The sequence below is a fragment of the Lagopus muta genome, chromosome 1 (genome assembly GCF_023343835.1).
Source record: "Lagopus muta isolate bLagMut1 chromosome 1, bLagMut1 primary, whole genome shotgun sequence".
Lineage (NCBI taxonomy): Eukaryota > Metazoa > Chordata > Aves > Galliformes > Phasianidae > Lagopus > Lagopus muta.
The window spans coordinates 83,708,914-83,728,900 of NC_064433.1; the positions used below are offsets into that span (position 1 = coordinate 83,708,914).

The 19,987-nt window shown below is 41.4% G+C and overlaps 1 long non-coding RNA gene across 1 annotated transcript; it reads right to left on the reverse strand.

The window, feature by feature from the left end:
- Positions 1 to 982: 982 nt before the first annotated feature.
- LOC125698450 (uncharacterized) lies at positions 983 to 16,821 on the reverse strand. Its single transcript, XR_007379192.1, has 4 exons — positions 16,750 to 16,821; positions 16,222 to 16,332; positions 7,119 to 7,225; positions 983 to 2,249 (listed from the first exon to the last, which is right to left on the reverse strand). It is a non-coding gene; the product is annotated as an uncharacterized LOC125698450 (long non-coding RNA).
- Between the last annotated feature and the right edge of the window lie 3,166 nt (positions 16,822 to 19,987).

A 19,987-nucleotide genomic window follows, 5' to 3' on the forward strand; every position in this document is an offset into this window, starting at 1 on the left:
TGACTTTCCTTCCTTCTATTTCCCATGCTGCATCATAAGCTGCACCTTTCTGTCTTTCCTCCTGGTGACATGAAAGGTAGTTCAGAAGACCACACAACTGCCTTTCATTCTCCCACTTTCTGCAGGCTCTTCTGTCAATGACAGCTATGTCTGATCAGCCACCCAGGCACTGTGTTGACCTCATTATGGACTTCACAGCTTATGCAGATGAGGTGTCATCACAGAGCAGTAAAGATTCTGGCTCTGACATGACTTTGCCATCCTTGAGAGCAGTCTTACTCCTTTACCTTGTGATTGAGATTAACTCTTTTCTAAATCCTTGTAGTCTCAAGCAATAGGGCAGAAAAATGTCTCTGAGCTTTACATTTTCTTCTTTCACGTTGTTTGTGCAGGCATTTTTCTTGGGATTCCCAGTGTGCTTTCCACTTCTATTCTGCAACCCAGATGCAGTCTTTTGTGTAACTTTATTTGGTTCCTTCACAAGTTCCCATAAAGAGGGATCTTGCTGGGACAATTAGGATCTGGATAAGTAGTTTCAATTTTTGATCCTTCTCACCCATTAGCTCTTTAGAAAAATTGGTCCAGGCTACAAAGACACAAACGATCCCGTCTTTGTTATTAGGTGTTCTGTGATTTCTTGTAAGATTGCCACATGCAGTAAGATTTTTACCGTACTGTTTCAGAACTGATTACACTTTTACATAATGTAAACTTGAATATACAACCCAGAGCTTTTCGTAATGAAGTGTGCCTATCTAAACGCAACAGTTAACCTTTGAGATTTAAAGAGTTAATGTACTTTTTCCAAATTCTGATCTAATACAGAGGGTCAGCATTCCACTTATACTGGTGTACTTGTGTACCATTCCACTTGTGTACTTGCTAGGAGAGTGGGGGCTTCCTCTGATAAGTTCTGAAGCCTTAAGGAAAGGCTGGAACTTGGGAGATGCAGGTCCAGCTCCCTGACTTACCCAGGTTTTCAACCTTGGATAAACCACTAAGTACTGTCCTCATTCGGTTTCCCATGAATCACATGGATACAGTAGCAGTCTCTGTCCTTACAAGACAGTTGGTGGAGGTATTTATAATGTAAAGCAGTGAAGTGATGATGGTGCTAAAGGGCTGGGAATGACTGGTAAAAAGAGAGCAGAGGAATGCTTCCAGCCTCATTTTAAAATGACAGAAGTGAGATAGAACCCAGAGGACATGTCATGTGCACCTATAACTAATGTGTCTGTGCCCACTATGGTCTGCAAAATAAATTGAAGACCAGAGAAGAGCAATTGGCATTTTCATATTCTTTGTTATTCAGCTATCCTCTTTAATGTTTCAGTGACATTATCTGAAAAGAAAAAAAATAAATAAAAGAACACACAAAATTACCTCTTCATTCAAAATGCAGTAGAGAACAGATCATTTCTTTTCACTAATTGGAACTTGTGGCAGCAGCAAAAGCAATTTTTAACTCAGATATGCCTGTTGAAGGATTTTCCTGAAAATGATCCAAGATGAATGGACAGCCATAATGTTCTACACCTCTTGCTTCTTTCCTCTTCCGTGTTTATAACGATCTCTACTTGAGACATTACTGTGAGTTATTATTAGTGAAGTATTCCTAGCAGTATGCCAAGTATGTTAAGCATCATTCAGACATAAATATTCACTCAGCAAGGTCCATTCTTACATTTCCAACTGAGTTAATGGCACAGCAACCCCTCCTTAGAGGATCTCACTGCTAACGAGCACATAAACTCTCAGGAGGAGTGAGGAGTTGTAATAGTAAGACGAGGCCAACCACTTAGTCTTGGAAGCCTTTAACATAAGGGACACTAAAAAGAAAAGCAGGGCTGCAATCCTCCTTTGAACCTTGAGCTCCAGATGCCCTTTCAGAAAGCAGTGCTAATGCAGAATATGATTACAATCAATTGGTCCCGGAAAAAGCTTCACTCCCCAGATTACCATTAGCAATGCTGACATGTTCTGTCACGCAGCTGTAGGGCTTGTACTCAGTGCCACGACTTTTGGAGCCTCTGTGGTCCCTGCCCAACCTCGGTCTTCTCCCTCTTTTCTCTTCTGTGTGCCCTTAACCTCTTCCTGATTCTTGAGATGGTCCTTTATCTTTGCCTCTTACAAAAATGCTTCCAGACAGACAGTTGATCCAATGGGTCTTGATCTGATCTTCTTTCATGGGAACTGCATGTTCCCTCCTCAAGGAGAAAGGAGAGGTGCTGGTGTCCTTCTTACTGTATCTGGATGAAAATGAAGTGGCAAACTTTCAAAACTTGGGATTGTCAACCATGTTTCTTTAAACTGGAGTGGGCAATGCAAACACTTTCCTGAGCAGTTGTGAAACACTACAGAAAAGATAACTGTTATTTAAGCAATCTGTTCCTAGAGAAAAATTCTAAGAGCCCAGTGAAAAATAAAAGCAAGGAAATATCAAATTTCTGATGCCAAAGAACACTGAGATATTGTTTCAGAATTTCAGACCAACTCTTAGTTCCAGTATTAGGAATATCCTTATTGTAGCAAAATTATTTCTGCCTTGAACATCAGTGCTGCAAAGCTTCTATTTTAATATGTAGTAGTCCTTTATTTAGAAGAAGAAAAAAAAAATTAAGAAAAAAAGCCTGCAAATTATGCTGTTTTCAAAATGTTGAACATTCATCAGAGCTGAACAGCATGAGTTGACAATACCTGACAATATATTGCTTTAATCAAAACTTGTCAACCCTATGAACCGTGACTGGAATAACTTTAAGCTAAACTGCTTAAATCAGTCTAAGCCTTTAGAGCAGTTTAAGATAACTAAGCCACTTAAACTCATTAGTACTAAGAGTTAAATAACATCAGTAGCGTATCAGAGATCCTGTATTAAAGCCACTCTAGCACTACAACTTTCTCAAGCATGAACACTTTCAACATTATGAACTGCTTGCAATTTTTTTCTAAGTCAAGTGCAGCTGATGGTCTGCCTTGTGATCTTGCCTGGATGATCAGTCATGATGTACTCCACAACAGAAGTCAAGTGTGAAGTTGTTGGGCTTATCCATTTTTTAATATTACACCAAGAGTAAATTTGACCAGAGAATACAGAAAACTCTTTTGCTGGCTTTGTTCACATACTTAAAAATAGTTTATTATTTCTTGACATTATTTGTCTCTGCATATATCATTTTTTAAGCTTTTTTAAAATGTGTGTTGGGGAGCACAAGGTGTGAGGCTCCTGGGTTGACTTGAGGTTGATATGGCTGCATTACTCATGAACGTCAAAGTGTCAGTCAGTTGTGTGGATCATTCCTAGAGCTCAATATTGTGCATTTTAGAAGAAAAACTCTTAAATGCTTTTAAATAAGTGAAGTAATGTTCAGGAATCTTATTCTAGTATGTCATCAGCAGTAACTCCATCTCTTACGGAAGAAGCCAACTGAGCAGCACGGGCAAATATACCTTCCCTGCTCAGAGAAGAGAGGCACATGTCAGAGCAGCAGGGAAGGAAAAAACAGAAGAGGTGTCAGATATGTCAAGGTCCTGCTCTCATGCATTAGGGCCTCCAGCAGCTGCCAAGAAAGGACTCTAACACAGAAGTCAAAATCTTTTTTTTTTCTTTGGGCAAGCAGACACTGTGACAGTCTGCTGCCCAAGACAAAGACCTATGTTGTCTGTGCTTGCAATAGACCTGTCTATGTAGCTGCTCTGGATTTGTGTTTATTTCAAAGACCAGCTTCTACAGCTTCTATCAGAAGAGGAAAAACATAAATAGAACATTATATGCCAAAAAATCCCAAACTTGGACTGTTTTTTATGTCATCTAGTTATCGCGATACAAGGTCTGATGCCTTGCCATAACTCTTGCTTTTAGCCACACATGTGCTCTTTATTCACAATATATTACTGCTTTCATCAACACCAGTAGCAGAGAGAAACGGAGGAAGAAGCCTGATACAAAGAAAATACTTTGAAACTTCTTAGTGAAGAGTGAAAAGTCACAGAGGAGAGAGTTTATTGAGCAAAGTCCAGAGGTGGATGTAGCTCTCAAGCCTGTCACCTTGGTGTCATTGTTTCAGAAGTATTTAGCTCTATTCTCCATACCATTCTTATGCCATAGAGGAGGACTGAATACAGTCACAAGGCCAGTCTAGGTTTCTGAAGGGCTGCAGCATTCATGGTGTTATGTGAATTAAGTTCCATAAAGCTTCTACGGCATTAAAAGCAAGAAAAGTAAAGAAAAGCAACATCAAAACTTCATCCTAGTCCTCACATGAGGTTTATTAATATAACTGGAGCATTATCTGCTCATCAGCCTTTTACCACTTGAGACAAAGGAGGAACTATTCAAGTGGAAGAAAGAAGAAAGCCTAGAAATTTCAAAACTATGTGCTGAACATGAACAGAATAGCACAGTTCAGTTGGAAGGGACCTACAAAGATCATCGAATCCAACTGTCTGACCACTGCAGAGCTAACCAGAAGTTAGAGCATATAATTGAGGGCATGAGGAAGTAAAAGATGCCTAACAAAGACACTCAGCAAGGAAAATTTCAGCCTGAATAATACAATTTAGGAAGGTTGTAAGAAACTTACAGGGGGAAAAAAGAAAGTAGACTCTTGTAATGGAAATAATTGTGCAACCTTAATTGTGGGTATTGCTACCTAGGATGAGCACAGCTGAGAGGCTACCTTCTCATATAAAAATGGCAGAGCTGCAACACAGCTGCAACCAAATGGTATCATTTGATGCTGCATCCCTGAATAGCTTTAGCAAACATAGAACACCAAAGATTAGGAAAAACAATGTAGATTAAAAGCACAATAAAGTAAAGGTAAGTTCAGAGAACACATGTATTTTCTATACATTTTTACAGGCTGTGTGATTGCACCTTATAATTCCTGGAGCAGGGCTATATTTCTGCTTTTGATGCAGAACAGATATAAAAAGTGGAGAGATTTAGTTTCTAGGTCATAATGCAAGCTGTCGCACATTCCTCTTTCTGCCTTTCAAAGGGTGATGACTCTCCACTTTTACTGAAGTTTTACTAAACTGCTTTTAACTATGCATGCATGCTCTTCAGCTGGATTAAGTAAAGGCAATGCCAGTCAGGAGTCATGTAGTCCTACTTATTATCCTCTTTAGTGACTGTTTACAAATAAACTCTTATTAAGACACACTTGATACAGTCTTTATCAGTTTCCATCCAAGTTACCGTAGCTGCATAATTAAACAGGTCTGGGGCATAAAATGCATTTGAATTGATGTTTGGGTTCTTTGCTACAATTTTTTTCATTAAATGACTCATATTGATCAAACCCTGCAATTACTGTAACGCTTTTCATCTCCCTAGACATGAAAATGTGGTGGATAATTGGTCACCCTAAACATGAGTGCTGCACTTGAAATGCTTAAAATCATGTAACATCTTTTATATGGACACAGTAGGGTTTGAATATGTCTTTACATTTTTCCAGTAGCTATAGGTAAGTGATGGTTCTTTGTATTTCTTGTCTTTTTCCTTCTCTCTCAAAACGTATTTCTCTTCAAGCTTCTCGTTCTAACAGACATCCTGACGTGTTATAATGAATTAATCAATATTGTACCTTTACACAAAGAAAACTAGTTTTACATTTTATCTTAGATCACATCCACCTTTAGAAGTAAGATGCTAACTGAGGCTTTAATTTGCTGTTCCAAGTTCCTAGCTAGGTTCACAGCCTGGTTATTCCACAGGAGCCACAAGTGAAGATCTATGCTAACAAGGCAAAATTGTTTATTTTAAAGTAGGCTGTGCTCCTGTGAACATGAGCAGGATTGCTAACACAGCCCAAAAGCCTGTATAGCAAAGCAAAACAAAACAAAGCCCACTGTGGATCACAGATAGAGAGATTCAGCAAAGAGCAGCTCTCAGATTTCACTGCCATCAAGATTAGCCTTTGAGGCACTTGAAGAGCAGAATAAACCCTCTTCCCTCACTGTCTGCCCAGGGAAAGATTCATTGCTGGTGCAATGTTTCTCTATACCTGGGTGTACACAGATGGCTTAAAAGACCTTCTACATAGAGAACAGCACAGGGTTTTGCTTCCTGATCCCCAGGAATATGTGACAGTAACTCTAAGAGGCCAGCAGGATCAGTTTGAAGTGTCATAGCCTGACTTTGATCATAGATTCACAGAATCATAGAATATCTCATAAGGATCATAGAGCTCAACTCCTGACTCTACAAAGGACCACACAAAAAATAAAACCCTGTATCTAAGAGCAGTGTTCAAACACTCCTTGAACACTGGCAGCTTGGGAGCCTGTTCTAGTGCCCACAACTCCTGCTGATGAAGAACCTTTTCCTAACTCCCACCCCGACCTCCCCTAACACAGTTTCATGCCATTCCCTCGGGTTCTGTCAACTCTTGGAGAACTTTTCATCTGTGGTGGTTTACTGATGCCAACAGCAAAATCAACACTATACGTGTAGCAATTCAGTAGACAACTTCACCCAAGCATTAGAACTGACATATTCCTAGATCTCTTTAGGGGAAGGCTTTTTCAGTGAGATTGTGTGTTCTTGACTCAAGGATTGTGAAGTATGTGCATTTGGTTTAGTGGCCTCAGGATTTCTGCAAGGACGCAAGGTAAATGCAGGACACAACTCAACCTAGTATTTCATTCCTTCTATGCTTTGTCCTTCTTCAGGAAACCTGGGACACCTCAAATGCTTGTGGGAGATGCTCAGACGCCAATGTACTGGCTTCATTCTCCTTGTGACTTGTGCATCACTAGCACTGCTGCCAGCAGCAAGCTGCTAGGTACCACCATGTTTGCTTCAGCAGTCACTTTTTCTCTCCAGCAAAACAGCACAACCCATCTGCATATCAGATAATCCATCATGGCCTCTGGCTTTTTAACTACCTCATGGAGTCACTCCTTTATGTGCTGCTGCACAGGTCTACCCATGACTCCTGAAAACACACTGCTTTCTTTGTTCTAAACAAGTTTTTGAACTTTGGTACGTTTATACAAAAAGACAACGGAAGATACGGGACCAACTCCCTGAATATATTTAAGCCACAGCATGTCACGGGGATCAGAAAATCCTTCTTTGGCTCAACCATTCACCAAACAGCACCTACCATCAGACTCCATTTTTCAGTTTCCTGCAGCTTACAGTTAAAGCAAACTCCCACAGACTTCCACCAAGGTCCTGACAGCGTTAAGGCCATCCTTTTTCAGAGTAATCCTACGGCAATAGCAAGAAGAGATTCGTTAGAAAAAAAACCTAGGCTGGGATTTTCTTCCTCGAATAATTAGGTAATTTGCAATAGCATTCTCTGTGGCGTTTATTAAAATGCCATGACTCAGACATAGCTGTGAGAATGCTAAGGAGCTGATTTGCTTTCCTGTTAGTAGCACTGATTTGTGTGCTTGGGATTTGCTCTTTGCAGGGTCAGAACAATTAAGAGTCTTTATCTTCACCATTTACATCTAGCCAGGTTCACTTTTTCAGTACATTTTGCTATCCAGCAAAATGGAAAAGTTTTAAGTTAAAGCATACTATTTTGAAATCAAGAAGGAAAGCATATTGGATTTTCTGTCTTTATAGAATCATAGCTAAGTTACACTAAAGTTTTGACCTTGTATTCAGGATAGTACCGTAAACAAATGGGTGGGCACATGCATGGCTGTAGCACACAGCTGCTTTAAGTATATTTTGAGCCTCAATGTGACACTGTGGGGTGCTGACTAGCTTGTAAGATACTGGATTACTAGAATCAGCACTCACTTGCAGATTCAGAACCTGAGACCTGATCCTTAAAGACACTGTTTTGCTGATGAGAGCACATTTCATTTTTTAAAACTGACACAACTTTCCTTGTATTAAACAATGCATTTTGTCTTAGAATTTTTAGGTCAATTGTTTGGGCTCACTTAAGACTGAAACAGTCTAAAACTAAAATAATATAAGGGCTGCTCCAAAACTAACACCTCCCATTTTATTATGTTGGTCTAGTACATCAGAGGCAGATGTTGGTGGTATGGCAGCAGATGCTGAACCTTGCCACAAATATTCCCTTATATGTTGTTGCTGTGTGACAGATGGCAGCAGAGGGGCAGTCTGACAGAATGCTGTCTGACATGGAAGTGCTTATGAAGCAAAGGGGTACCACTGAATTCCTCCATGTGGAAAAAACGGCTCTCGCTGACCTTCATTGATGCTTTCTAAACATTTGTGAAGACTGTACAGTGGATATGAGCACAGTGAGGCAGTGGGTGGTACGTTTCATCAGTGGTGACAGCAACAATGGGTCACCTCCGCTGATACAGATTATTATGAGCACAGCATGCTGGTTCCTGTTCATCACTGTTGAAAATGCACAGCTAATGGTGATGACTATGCTGACAAATAATGCTCTGTAGCTGATGATTTGCTCTATCAAATAGTGTTAATGCACTCTTCGTAGCTGTTGTAGTTTCCATGGAAATAAACAGGAAGCATTACTTTTGGAGCAACCTATGTATAAAACTGAAAATGCTTCGTATGGAGGAATGAAAAACAACCAAAATGCAGCTACACCTAGAACAAAGATCTTGCCAGCTCTAAGAGCTTAATTTTTTTTTTTTTCCCCATAAGAAAAAATTGTAATTCTGCTCTGCCACATGTGCAGAGGAAAAAGAAAGTGATTCTGGCTGGCTTGCAGAATTGCTGCTGATCATAGGAGAGCATCATTTGAACTTTTCACTATTCAGGTGTCATCAAAGCACTGCAATACCATTCAGCTTTATGAACGATAAGTCAGTAACATGTGAAGCACAGGATGAGTGTTTCCTTCTCTATCTCTACTAGTTTCATGCTGTTTCTCTGCCTTAAGGTCATGTTGACCTGTCCTGTAGTGATCCTGCTGCCTTTCCCAGACTTCTGCAGTCACCTGTCATGACAAACATACATCAACTGCTGTACCATCTTGTGTGTTAATATAGCCAATGGGGTTTAACCTGACAATGAAATTTCTGGGCCAGCTCCATTGGGCTCTGCTGATGCTGCTTTTCAGCCTGAGCACCAAAGTCATGCTGTGTACACACAGTTAAGTGCCAGCCAGCTGAGGTACCCTTCCCAGCCCAAACACAAGCCTTGTGGAAGTGCTGAAGTGCATCCTCCACAGCCACCTGTGCAACACCATGCAGAAATGGAGAGAGGAGCCCTCAGGTGTCTTCCAAAAGCCTGGGCCCCTTCACCTTCCTCTTCAACCCTTCCCCAAACCCAAGGGTCGACAACTGAAGATCCGTTCACCCTGATCACTCTTTTGGACACCTCCAAGGAGATCTTGTTTGCCTCTATAGCTCAGCACTTGTGCACCCCTGGAAAGCTCTTCTGGGCAATACTGGCAGCCAAGCAGTACTCAAGGCTTTCCCCTAGCCTGGCACTCATCTCTTCTGCTCCTTTTGTAAGATCAAGGTAAGCACACATAAAACTACAGCAAGGGCATTAGCTATAAGACTTTGTCCTGTCATTTGAATGAATAAGGGCTTCCCTTCCCCAAGCCACAGATCACAGCCCAGTTTGTTGTGAGTTTTTAGTGAGTGATTGATTCCTGCAATTGCTCCGTATCAGAGGTGGGTAAGTGAATGTTTACCAAACACTGGTACTTTGGAGTTTGCATAACATTATTAGGTAGATCGGCAAAATAAAACACTTGATCCTTTGATCTAAAGGCTGAGTATGTATTTCAGACCTGCAATGTCCATGATTCCACAATATCTGCTTATGTTCACAGACGCACACATGCGTCCTTCCTGGCCTTCTCTTCAGCTCTGCTAGGTCAAGCTCATTAGAATTCAATGGAACCTGCCCGGGCCTCACACATTGCTACAATCTATTCGTAAACAAAAAGGCCACAAACTTCTTGCTTCAGTAAACAATTAGCATTTTAGAACAGCAGCATTCCTAGCAATACCACACACAGTGCAGACTTGCAAGAATATTTTGTGTACATGAGTCGAGGTGATTGTACTGATCCTCAGAAGGAAACCTCACTATAGGCTATGATATGATACATTACCAGGCATATTGCCTCTGAACCAGGTTGGACCTGCTGTTACCAGAACTGACTAATTGTACTAACTGGATAGCTAGTTCTCAGGACTGTTATTTTATAGTTACAGAGACTACTCAGACTGCAGCCTTTCAAACCTCTGAATACATTGTAACTTAATTACTCAGCAGCACTCGGAAAAAATTAAAAATATGAGAATGCCACCTTAATGAGTTCTTACTAGCAATACAAATATTTGGGCTTCTGCACAAAAGACGATTATAGGTTAAGTGATATTTGGATAGCATCATGTGGCTGATTAAAAATGGAATAAATTGCTAATGCAGTGAAGAATGCATCTGTTTACAGGCTTGAATCAAATTCTAAAACAAGAGGAGAAAAAAAAATTGGAAAAGTTTTCTCATTTTATGTGCTATCGTGTAGAATTGACACATATATATTAGACATTTCTCTGCAAACGAAAAAAAGAAAGGAAAATGAGATGAAAAAGTGAAATAGAGCTTACTTTAAAAGACAAAAATTATCATCAAGGTTTTTTTTGTTTTGTTTTGTTTTTTGTATATGTCTTTGCTTTTTGAATTACAGTTCTAGTCTGTAAAACTGTTGAGTAAAAATACTACTTACTCAACAGAACGGCTGCCATGGAAATGGTTCTCAAGCAATTCTTCTCACTTCAGTGAAACACAGTGGGCTCCCCCATCTCTTCTGCCCTCACTTGCATTTATTCAGCAGCATGAAGGCAATGTACTTAATTTCCTTGGCCATCATCACTATCATGTTTGCCTTCCAGATTAGCCATTTACCTGTTGAGGCACATCAAAACCCATGGGGAAAAGCACCAAGAAAGCAGGATTTGACTTGCAGAGCCTTTAACAAGGTTTACATAGAAGACTTGATTTTGATCCACCAGGGATTTAAGAGAACAGTAGGACTATCAACTCTTTTTTTAAAGACACATTTCTATACAGACTTCAATGACAAGGCCTGTGCTTCTGAGCTCCCAAAATGATATCCCAGGAATGAGTCTGACACGAAGCTACTATTGATGCAGGGTGAAAGACTGAGAACTCCGGGGAAAAGGAAAGCCCTGCTTATCTGCAAGATCAGGCGTAGTGCAGTGAGAAGAAGCTCCCTGTGTATTCCTGCCGGGAAGTAATATCCAGCAACACAAGAAAAGGAGGTGATGCGGAGCACCTACAACCATCCTCTACTTCTCTAGTTTCTCTGGTTTTCATTTCTTTCACAACCCAAGCCACATCTTCAGCCTCAGTCTGCACAGATATTACCAAGCTGGATTTTAAAAGGCCACCAAAGCTACAGAAAAAGGCAAACTATCTGAGGATTTATTGTTTTTGCCAGGTTAAACAGATGGCTGATGGACTAGTACTGTAGAGTGCTTGTTACATCACTTAAAAGTGGCCTATGTCCATCTCTGTAAGTCAGCATTTCCTCCTTGGGAACAGTCCCATCACCTGTGTGATGTGGAGGAAATGTCTCCTGTATCACTCTGTCTTTCAGTGTCTTATTCATAAATAAAGCAGCTTGTTTACAAACATTACTGTACAGAAAAATTATTCAGGAGGTAACATACCTCAAGTGCAGGAAAACCTGACCTGAAGAGCGATCATTATTGTTAAGGCCTCAGGTGTCATTTTATGCTATGCTCTTTCCATATTATATGCTATATGTTTTTCCCACCTTTCTGCTCTCCAAACTGACAGCAGCTTACCTGTGTAGTGCCTTTTTCCCTCTTGCAAGCAGACAAGTACTTACTGTACAACAGAGTATGTGTTCTGGTCAAGTGCCACAGGGATCAAGGGAAACGTCCAAAATCTTAGATACCACCCTGAAGATCAGAGAGAATCAATCTCTCTTGATAGCAAAATTAGGCCAGAAATATAATAAGAATAGACCTCTCTCATGGGGTTTTGTTACATCAGCTCCTGTTTGAGGCCAGAGCTGTCTGAAAATTTGGAAGAGAATGTTAAAATAAATTTTGTTGCTCAAAGAAGAGGAGATTAAAAAGGAGAAAGAGGAGAAAGGAGAAGGAAAGGGAAAGAGAAATGAAAAAAAAAAGGAAAAAGGAAAAAAGGAAAAAAGGGGAGAGGAAGAGAAAGAGGGAAAGAGAGATGAAAACAATGGTAAAGAGGGGAAGAAAAGGGAAGAGAAGACAAAGAGAGAAGAAGAAGCAAAAGGAAAAGGAAAAAGAAAAGAAACAGAAAAAGAAAAACAAAAGGAAAAAACAAAAAGAAATAAGGAAAAAAGAAAAAAAGAGAACCTTCATAGGATTGATTTGTTCATGCCCAAGAGCAGATAAGACTCAGTGATCACAGCAAGCACTTCCTAATGCCCTAGCAATCCTTCTCCTTACTGCCCTGCATCACATATTGTCCCCTGCAGAAATGAAGAGCACAAAGGTGTTGTGAAATACTATGAAATCAGAAGGCAAGAATTTGTACTCCCTGTGTCCTTATTCTGCATCAGTAGGATTACACCCAGCACAGGAAGATGAGACATAAATCTCTAGCCTCAACACAGAAGATTCCTGCTGGCAGATCTGGTGCTGCCATTGGCAAATTGTCATCTAGAGATATCTGTAGGATTTCAGGGCATGCAAAATAAAGAAATGCAGGATTGACCCCAGAGATACCCATCTTTGATAACAGCAGGAATCCCTGCTCCAGAGTGACTTGAAATGCCAGGCAGAAAACCAAGCAGGGAGATGCTTCAATTGCCCTTCATTAACTTCACCGTATCATAGTATAAACAGACCTGAAACCTGAGAAAGCAAATGTTTAGAACACACCTTATACTTCGGGAATGTTTATAAATTGCCAGCCCTTTACAGAAACAACAAGCAGGAGTTAGACAAGAAAAATCCCTTGAAGATATTTCCTGGTTTCTGCTAAGCATGTAAAGGGAGAAGGAAGACTCAATTTGGATCAATTCCAGATACAAACTATCACCTCCGTATGGGGCTCTGCTTTTGGTAATGCTTGTTCTGTGTTTGCCATGCCATGAACCGGAGCCACGAACAGCAGCAGCAAGCAAAAACAAAAAGCTGTCAACTGCAGATTGTGCAGAACAAAACAAGGCTTGGCTGCTAGTGCACACCCAGCAGTGCTTGTGGGGTGGAAGAGAAGGAGGATTGACCAACATGGCTTGGTTGCATGGTCCTGAAATCACAGCCGATAACAGAACTGACCATTTCCCTGCCTGTAGTCACTTTTTTTAAGGAAAAAGAACAGCTTTCACACAAAATCTATTTGGTGCTGGTCTGCAAAGAGGACTGCTCTCCACTGAAACCTGCCATTCACACATCAACAGGGTACTAACATGAGATTCCTATTTCAGTATGTTTTCCTCATGCTTATGGTGCTGTAAATTTGCATACGCGGGTAGGAATTTCCAAGCAGGGGCTGCCAGGGTTCTGCCTTCGACATGCTGCAGGATTTGCTAGGCCAGGATGCATTAGCTTCCATGACATCCACCATCTATCAAAGGCAGCAGGCAGTGCCTGCTTCTCAAGAGGTAAATTCCAAATGTTACAGACAATGCAGTGCTGCCTATGAGAAAAATCCCTTTCTCCTAAACAAAATAGCTGCCCAGTATCCCAGTTCCATCAAACTCCATCTTCTTTTCTGCTTTGTGCTTCACATATGCTCCCCCAATCATGACTGTTTTCCTTTCCAAATCTCATGGGCACTGTGGCCCAGGGGAGTCCACTCTCTGTCTAACAGGATCTACCCAACATCTTGCCCTTGCATGCCACATGCTCACGAATCAATACCACACTGCAACCAGAAGCCAGGCACGTTCATCCACCCTGAGGAGCAAGCAGGTGAGGAAAGGGATATTCTTAATGTCTTACAATGCAAAGAGGGTTTGCAGTGTTGTAGGATCTTCCAAACAAGTGAATATTACCATTCATGAAGGTGATGTGGAGCAAGCCAATGTTTTGATGGCTTGCACAGAAGTGTAGTGGACTATGTAGACATAATTCTTGAATTTCTAGACAAAAATCAAGCACTTAGATGTCTATTGAAATTCAATAGACAGCTGTTCAAGTTCTATCCCACTGGAATCATGTCATTCAGCAATTTTTACTGCATTTCATTACTACTGAGTTATTTTCCTTCTGGTTTAACTGCATGCAATATTTATGAGGTGGGTCCAAAAAATACCCAGTACATGCAAAGCTGCAGTTATGGACAACCAAGGAAGAGGGTTTGACTGCATCAGTGCCTTCAGGAGTAGGATCCAGAAGCCATCACACTTCAGGTTCTTAATCATGATTAAAAACAGTAGTATTTGTGCTGCTACTTTATGGCCCTGGCAAACTAATGAATACTATGGGGCTGAAGGACCAAAAGGCAAGTCCTGAGACTTGGGAGCCCCATCTGCTCACACATTTTTCCACTTCTGTAGGGCTGCTGTGACGTACCTACCAGCTGGTGCAGCTGACTCTGACTGCCCCCTAGTGCAGGGATCAAATTTTTTGAAGAATTTAAGACAGGGATAGCTACAAATGGACCAGAGAACTAGAGCTGAATAAAAAGTTAGCTCTTACTCAAGCATGAGAGAACTATGGCTGGCAAGGAGCATCCAAAGTCATAATCTAAGTGCTAAACTATCTATAAAAGAAAGACCACTGAGGTGTTTTAACAGTGCACAGCAAACAGTTATTCTGCTGCCCCAGAGAGAAATTCTCATGCAAATCGCATGTAAATGAGCAAAATATAACATAAACCTAAGCATCATGTGATAACTCTACATTTTAGGAGTATCAGAAACGGCTTCTGGGTATGATGTGGTTAAGAGAACACCTGGCTAGTTCAGTCTCTGTCTCATATGTCAGGATTGACTACTGAACCAATTCACAGACCTTCTCATCTTACAGGAGGTTTTAGAAGTTCTTTTCCATTAATTAAATAAATAAATAAATAAATTCTGTACTATGAAATCCCTGAAAGCCCAAGGAAGGTGTTCTTCTGTGGCATCACTCAGGACAATTCTAGGTAAACTTTATTTTTCATAGCTTAAGGCTTTTGAGACATTATTAAGACAAAAAACAGAGCAACCTCATCGTAAGAGTCAACAATTACCCACAATTAGATACAGCAAGACAAAATTACATTACTGGAGAGAAAAGATCTAGTTACAATGGTTCCAAATAGACATCTAAACTATTCATCTTCTGTACATAAGTGTAGCTGGTATATTCCAACTACACTTATCTCACAATAAAAAGTCAATCTGAATGAGCTGTGTCAGAATGACAACATTCTTGGGATCCATTTGATAGTTTCCTGTTGAAAAGACGCATTATAATGAGATTAATTTAATAACATGAAAGATTCAGAAGACCGGTAATGGACTACAAAGTCCTTTATCTTTCACAGTCTTTTATGGTGATCACTTTGCATAAGATTCATCTACTCTATGATGGCCCTTTCTCAACAAGAGGCCAGTCACTGAGCAAAATGCAAGAAATCATACACATTTTTCCTATCATCCATAATAGTTAGAATTTATTTCAAAAACATAGTGCTAATGAAACATCATTAGACAGACAGTGGTATTAAGTGCCTTGGCACTGTGGCTGCATTTAGCTCAAATGAGGTGTATTAATGGATCTTACCTGCCTTTAGATCCCCCGTATGTACTAACATGCATGTGTATCTACACAGACCTGAAACCTGCTACTCGTTCTCTCACCTTAGCTATGTCCCTGTGAAACTTCTCATTCTTGGGAGATTTATCAAGCCCAAGCAAATGAATAGCCTGCAAACATTATTATCTCATACCCATCCCTCTTCCCAGCTCTTCTTACATACACAAATGAGACACAGCATGCTTTAGCTTAAAAACCAACCCAAGGTACTGTGGCCAAAACCTATTTTAATTTTTCAACAGGTAATTAGAAGTCTGCTTAGAGCAAGTTAACATTCTCATTCAGTTCCTGGTGAAGAGTTATCTGTACAAAACCACATCAATACAAGCTGTAGGGCTGAATTCAAAGACAGAGGCCATCACATGGAAACTGTCTTATGGCCAGAACTTGACCGCACTGGTAGAATTTGTTACCACTGATACACCTATTCTGTGACTGATCAGAAGCTTTTAGTTTCAAGGGCACATTCTAACCTGAAATAAATGTCCCATAGTAGCTACTTCCACTCACCTGAATAACTTATATTATTATTATTTCTTTTGAGAGTACTATCTGTGCTAGTCTTGCTGGTGTATCTTTTGCAAAGCTTCCACTAAGTACAGTCAGACTTCAGCAGCAGACCTATGAAGAGAAACACAGTTTTGTATGTTTCTGGCTCTTAGCATTATACAGCTAAATTTTCAAGATAATAACAACATCTGAATAGTGTAACTTCCCAGTAGTAAAGACATGCTGGATCTCCAGTGTTAGTTCCTGATGAACTGAAAAAGGCTGGGGACACAGAGGCAGACACACAGTGTGGAGGTAGATGCTTACCACTGGGGCAGCTGACTGAGGCTCTGACTGTCAGCACAGAAATAAGGGGAATTTTTAAGCAGTTGTGCCTTAAAATGAATCTCCTACCAAACCTTGGTCTGGTTAAATCTTTGCAGAGTCAGACAGAAAGATCTTCAATTAACACTGCCTATTTCCAGCTTAATTGGCTTACTTCCTCAGTTCCCTTGGGAGGAGAGTGTCAGTGTGCACAGTGATACCTACATGTACCCTTGCTCTTGCTCTCTCGTCAGGAGATATTCCTAGCATGTATCTGCTGTTGCTGCCATGGCTCCTGCCATTGAGAAACAGAAATCGTTATAGACCTGCTGGACCTTTTGTTCCCATAAATGCATGGTCATATAATAGCATAACAAATACAGAAGTTGTATAACAATTCAATGTATTTGACAACAACTGGTGGAGAACAGGCAACTGAAAGACCAAACCACCAAAAATAGCACTCTCTTCAACAAAAGAGAGGGCCTGCTGTAAGTGGAGTTGGAAGAGTTCAGCTTGCACAGCCCAGAACATTCACCAGTATAACTTTGTCCAGAGCTGTACAAGTTTCTATTAAATCTTCCTCCAACATTGTGTTCCAACACTGTCCTGTGGGGGCAATTTCTAGGAAGTGTGCATAAATTTCATGTCAAAATACAGCTATGTCTAGCTTCAAATCAGAGTCATGGGAAAGTTCCCATTGGTTTCAGCAGAGTTGGTTCACATTTTTCATCTAACATAACTACAGCTGGAAGCTATGCATGCAGATACACTGGATACACACAACACTGGTTGCACATGGACAGCATATCACATCAATCACAGAAAGCAGCAATAACTTCACTGTTATTAAACTATCCAGAGCTAATAACTAGGAACAAGGAGATAAGCACAACACTTAGTACTTTCACAAAGGTCTAAGGGAGCTCCATGAGATAGTAGATACAGTCCTCACTCCTCTGTGCCCTGTGGAAAACTCCAGCCCATGGATGCCAGTCTGATCCAGTTTACACTCAGGACCAGGCAGTGCTTTACCAAAGTCAGTGTGACACTATTATTGTGAAAGCACAGGAGTAAGTATGATCTCTTGTCACACTTGCATGCTGTTACGCAGCAGTAAATAAAAGAAAAGCTTGAAGCAAGTAAAATGAAAAGCGAACTGGCTGAAATTTACTCCAGTATGAGAGCTGGAAGAGGTCTGGTAGACCTGCTAGCAACTGAACTCTTTCCCCTGCTCACCTGCAGTAACATCTGCACGTGACTAGTGACAAGAGGTGTATGTAAAGGAAACAGTCAAGGAAATAGTCTACTACCATTACTATTTGAGGGCAACAAAAGCAAATAGAACAAGACACAACCACTTTTCAATCACAATCACTGTTTTACTGCATTGTGCAAGATAAATGCTTCCTCCTCTGTCCTCCCATTTACGTACCATAATATTAGTTAAGATTGAAATCTAGTAAATTAGACAATCTTCATTTCAGTTTTCCACAGCAATATTAACTCTGCCTAACAGGGCTAGTCAGACAGAGGGATGTGACAGACTATAAATCTGGCAACTTAACACAGTACTGTTATTCTGCCTTCTGCCTTAGATGTACACTCACATTTATTCCAAACAGGAACACATAAACAAAATTCAGAGGTCAGTTCTATAGTATAACTGTGTAAAAAAAAATAAACTTCTACCACTGATTAATGTGCAGTTTTTCCTTACAAGATGAGTTCCATGCATACCATCAATAAATACCTTCCAACCAAAGCATCCGTATTTAGGAATTTAGTACATAATCACAGAATCACAGAATTGTAGGGGTTGGAAGGGACCTCTAGAGATCATCGAGTCCAACCCCCCTGCCAAAGCAGGTTCCCTACAGCAGGTCGCACAGGTAGGCATCCAGGCAGGTCTTGAACATCTCCAGAGAAGGAGACTCCACCACCTCCCTGGGCAGCCTGTTCCAGTGCTCCGTCACCTCACTGTAAAGAAGTTCTTGCCCACATTTGTGCAGAACTTCCTATGCTGCAGTTTCTGGCTGTTTCCCCTTGTCCTGTCTCCACACACTGCTGAAAAGAGTCCGGCCTCGCCATTCTGCCCCCCACACCTTAGATATTTATAGACCTGGTCAGGTCCCCTCTCAGTCATCTTTTCTCAAGGCTGAACAGACCCAGTTCAACTCAGCCTTTCTTCATAGGAGAGATGCTCCAGGCCCTTCACCATTTTTGTGGCCCTCCGCTGGACTCTTTCCAAGAGATCCCTGTCTTTTTTGTACTGGGGAGCCCAGAACTGAACACAGTACTCCAGATGAGGCCTTACCAGGGCAGAGTAGAGGGGGAGGATCACCTCCCTCGACCTGCTGGCCACGCTCTTTTTAATGCACCCCAGAATGCCATTGGCCTTTTTGGCCACAAGGGCACACTGCTGGCTCATGGCCAATCTGTCATCCACCAGGACACCTAGGTCCCTCTCTGCAGAGCTCTTCTCCAGCAGCTCATCCCCCAGCCTGTACTGGTGCATGCAAGTATTCCTCCCTAGATGCAAGACTCTACACTTGCCTTTGTTAAATCTCATCTGGTTTCTTACTGCCCAGCTCTCCAGCCCATCCAGGTCTTGCTGAATGGCAGCACAGCCTTCAGGCGTGTCAGCCAATCCTCCCAACTTCGTATCATCAGCAAACTTGCTGAGGGTGGCCACTGTCCCCTCATCAAGTCATTGATGAAGATGTTGAACAAGACCAGACCCAGTACTGACTCCTGAGGAACACCGCTAGTTAAAGGTCTCCAACCAGACTCTTCACTGCCAATGATGACCCTCTGTGCTCTGCCAGTCAGCCAGTTCTCAACCCACCTCACTGTCCACTCATCTATCCACACTTCCTCAGCTTTGTTATAAGGATGTCGTGGGGGACAGTATCAAACACCTTGCTGAAATCAAGGTAGACTACATCCACTGCTCTTCCCCCATCCACTCAGCCAGTGACAACATCATAGAAGGCTACCAGGTTGGTCAAGCATGACCTCCCCTGGTGAACCCATGCTAACTACTCCTGATAGTCTCTTTTTCTTCCAGTTTTCTGCAGATGGCATCCAGCACAAGCTGCTCCATCACCTTTCCAGGGACAGAAGCGAGGCTGGCCTGTAATTACCTGGATCTTTCTTCTTGCCCTTTTTGAAGGCTAGAGTGACATTGGCTATCCTCCAGTCTTCAGGCACCTCCCCCTATTCTCCAAGACCTCTCAAAGATGACAGAGAGCGTGGTTCAGCAGTCACCTCTGCCAGCTCCCTCAGTATCTGTGGATGCATCCCATCAGGTCCCATGGATTTATGAACATTGGTGTTGCCTAGGCGCTTTCAGACCGCCTCTTCCCTGACTAAAAGGAAGTCTTCCATTCCCCAGACCCTCCCACTAACCTCCAGGGTCTGGGATTCTTGAGGGAGAGCTTTTTAACTGAAGACAGAAGCA